Source organism: Geospiza fortis, unplaced genomic scaffold, assembly GCF_000277835.1.
Source record: "Geospiza fortis unplaced genomic scaffold, GeoFor_1.0 scaffold485, whole genome shotgun sequence".
NCBI classification, from domain to species: domain Eukaryota; kingdom Metazoa; phylum Chordata; class Aves; order Passeriformes; family Thraupidae; genus Geospiza; species Geospiza fortis.
Window position 1 is genome coordinate 1,037,441 of NW_005054457.1, and position 4,018 is coordinate 1,041,458.

Consider the following 4,018-nt stretch of genomic DNA (forward strand, 5'->3'; position numbering starts at 1 on the left):
GGAATGGATGGATGGATGGATGGATGGATGGATGGATGGATGGATGGATGGATGGATGGATGGATGGATGGATGGATGGATGGATGGAGTGCCCGGGGGACAGTAAGGACGGGGAGAAGGAGGGCGGAGGGAGAGGAAGGGAGGCGGCAGGGGGTGTCTGCAGGGACACACCGGGGAAGCACGGTCACATCTCGCTGCATGCGCGGCCCTGGGCACTGCTGTGAGCAGGGCACAGGGGGGCTCGCCCTGTCCTTCACCGCCTTTGCCCCTCTCAGACCGGTTCCTGCAGCAGGACCGGGGTGAGGAGAGCGGGGATGCCAAGCGGGGGAATCGCCTTGAGCAGAGCCCTTGACCTTGGGCTGGGAGGAAGGGTCGCAGCGCCGGGCTGGGCGGAGGGAGGCGCCTGCGATCCCTCTGCTCTGCCACCCCTCCGAGCCCTCCCCTTCCCTGTCCCTATCTGCTCCCCCTCAGCCCCCTGCACCCAGCGGGCACGGACGGGGCTGTGAGGCGCCCGTGAAGCTGCTCAGCTCCCGGTGCAGCTGTGGGAAGTTTGGGTCCTTTCACTTTGCGCCTTTCCTGGCAGTGTGAACCCTCCCCTACAGCTCCCGGGGGGCTCTGAGGGGTTCACCGCCCCATCCTCTGCTCCAGCCCCTGGGTGACATCGGGGTGCGCCAGGGACTCAGGGTGCTGGGTATGGGCAGGACAGCCCCCGTGGGTGCCCGTGGGCAGAGCTGGTGGCTGTGATTCTGCTGGTTCAGTGCAGTTCTGTGAGCTCCCAGCTCCTGGGGACCTCGGGGTGGCTGAGAACCTTGGGACAGGTAAGAGCAGCAATCCGTGTCTGCTGTTCAGGTGCTGCTCTGCTGCCTGCTCCCCACCAGGACAGCCCAGACCAAGCCTGTGCAGCACTGAGCTCCTGGAGCCTCTCATCCTGCTGGGGTTCAGGCTGAGCGTCCCCTGTCCCCGCTGCTGGCAGGAGCAGGGCCTGGCTGGGACAGGCTGAGCGTCCCCTGTCCCCGCTGCTGGCAGGAGCAGAGGGAAACACAGGGTTGAGTTGAGGCTTTCTGGGATGGTGCCCCCATGAAGGGCTCTGACCCCTCCGCAGGGGCTGACAATCGATTTCCCAGCTTTAATCCTGAAGAGAATTGCTCGAAGCTCACCCTGCACAGTTGGCTGCAGTGACTCATCCCAGCTTGCTGCTGGCTGCCCAAATGTTGTCCCCAAACCATCTGGAATGGAAGTCTCTGGCTATTCCACTCCTCGTTAGCTGAGGCCCCTCCCTGGGCTGGCTGGGATGATCAGAGCATCTCCAAATTTCTGTGCTTGCTTTGCCAGGCTGAAGTGGTGCCAGGCAGGATCCCTTTGGCTCATGCACTGGGGGTTTCTGTGTGAGGGGGTTTCTGTGTGTGGCTGTGCTGCTCTGGGAGCACAGGGACCCCTGGGCAGTGTGGCCACACTTGGGGCCATCCCTGTCTGTCCCCAAAGGGAGATCTGCATTGTGGGCTTGCTCCCAGCTTTAGTGACCACCCTGCCCGGGGTGTCCCCTTCTCCATGTGCTCCACCCAGGATTTGTGGGTTAATTTTCCAGTAGTTCTCTCCTGGCACTGCCCTCCCTCTGCTTCTGCCCGGAATTCAGCAGCTCCAGGCACACCAATGTCCTGTCAGACCCTCTTGTCCAGCACCGCCTGCTTGGGGAGCAGTTCCTTGGAATTCCTGAGGACTGCAGAGTGCCAGGACTGGCCACGGCTCCTGAAGGCTCAGCCAAGGGCTGGCACCCTCCAGCTGAGCCCTGCAGCCCTGGCTGGGCCATGGTGACCTTCCCACTGTCCCCATGTCACAGGACACCCTGACCTGCTCAGTGCCCAGCAGAAAGGTGATGGGAGCAGCGTGGGAGGGCAGGGTGATGCCAGCCATGCCCGGTGGTGCCAGCGCCGCCCGATTGGAACCATCCCAGAGCCCAGCCAGGAGCTTTCCTGCCCTTGTGGGCTCTGTCCAGGGGCTGGAATTACATCCCAGCCTCCTGCTTCAGGTGGGGGAAAGCAGCTCAGCCCTGTATCCTCCTCCCCTCCAGCCCTGTCACCTCCTCCCATCCCAGCATTGTCCCCTCCTCCTGTCCCAGCCCTGTCCCCTCCTCCCGTCCCGTCCCGTCCCAGCCGCCTCCTCCCTTTGCCTGCCGGGCCGAGGATTCCCCTCTCGCAGCTGGCATGGCGGTGCCGATGCCATTCTGGGACTCTGGAGCTGCTCCAGCCCTGGCGCTCCCCCGGGAAATTCCTTCTGGGAGCCTCAGCGCAGTGATTGTTCCAGCAGGGATCAGAACGTCCCGGTTAATTCCCAGGAGAGGCGGGACCGTCCCTGTCCCCAGCCCCGCCCTGTGCCCCTGGGCAGGTTGGTGTGTCCCTGGCGTGTCCCTGGCGTGTCCCTGGTCTGTCACTGGGCACGGAGGCTGCAGGAACCCCGGGTTTGTGTCTCTGTGTTTATTGGCACAGAGAGGACACAGAAGCTCAGCTTTTGGTGCCAGCTGTGCCACCTGCCCCTCCAGCTGTGCTGGTCCCTGCACATCTGGCAGCATCTGCCGCAGGCCCCTGGGGCCATCCCCAGCTGCTCAGCTGGGTGCAGCTGCAGCAAAACATCCCAGGCCAGAGGGGCTGTGGGGAAGCAAAGCCCCAGAATGCTCGGGATGAAGGACCTCAGCATCCCGGTCCCCTAGCAACCACACTCTGGTCCCTTAGCAACCACATGGTGATGCTGTAGCAGGCACAGGCCGGTCCCTTGGCAACCGTCAGGAGGGAGGCAGAGGGAGAGCAGAGCTGGGCAGGATCTGCTGGGGGCTCATCCAGCGTCACCCTGCCCCTGAGCCCAACAGCAGCTGCTCATCCAGCCTCACCCTGCCCCTGAGCCCAACAGGGGTGAGGGAGGAGTCATGCCCTGGCATCTGCTCCCTGGGGGCAGGGACACAACCTCCAGGAACCCTCATGAGTTTCCAAGCCAGAAACAGCAGAAAACTCTTCCCCAAACCACTCGCACGGATCCAAACCGTCGGATTTCCACAATAAACCTTCCCTGCTGGAAGTCTTGGACATACATCCTTCTCTGGGAACGATTTCCTGAGCAGTGTTTCATGATGGGGAGAGGACAGAGAGTTTGCTCCTGTGCCTTGGAGTTTCTCTTCCTGCCCTGTAACCCTCAGCACTGGCCTGGCTCCTGCTTGGAATGCCCAGAGCACACACCCTGGCATCTCCCAGCATCCCTGCCAGGGCAATCCTGCTCCTGGAGCTGCTGCACCCTCTGTGCCTTCCCCTCTTCCTGGGAGCAGCTGCGTTTCCTGTGCTTTCCCCTCTTCCTGGGAGCAGATGTATTTTCTGTGCTTTCCCCTCTTCCTGCACAGGGAAAGTCCCAGGGCAGCAGGAAGGCAGAGCCTCAGAGGGGAGCTGTGTCCTGTGAGGGTCAGAGGAAGCAGACCCAGCCCTGCAGGAGTGTTTGGAATGTTGTTTGGAATGTTGCCCCCCAGTCTGGCTCTGCCCCTGTCCCCAGCATCCCCGGGAATGTGGGGTTGGCCGGGAGGTGATGAAGGAGCTGCTGCTGGCACTGGTGACAGGCTCAGGTGACAGGCTCAGAGTCATGGCTGAGCCAGCTCAGGCCTGCAGCAAATCCTCAGCTATTCCCAAATCCTCAGCTGTTCCCTAAACCCGTCTGGGAGTCTCTGTGGGATCCACACAGCACCCAGAGGAAGCCCTGGGCCAGGCAGGAGCAAGGAGTGGGATTTGTGTGTGAGGCACAGCGGGGGAGGCAGAGCTGCTGGTCAGAGCCACGGCCGGAGGTGGATGGGCTTTCATCCTGTCCACCCTCTCAAACACAAATTACAGCCCCTTCATCCCACATTTGGCTGTGAAGCTCCTGCCTCTCACTCTGAGCAGGTGATTCCCCCTTTCCTGCCTCAGTTTCCCCAGGTGGGGGCTGGATGTGAGCTCAGCCCTGCAGAGGGTGAGGGAGCTGAATGGGGGGCTCAGCCCAGTGGGTGTTG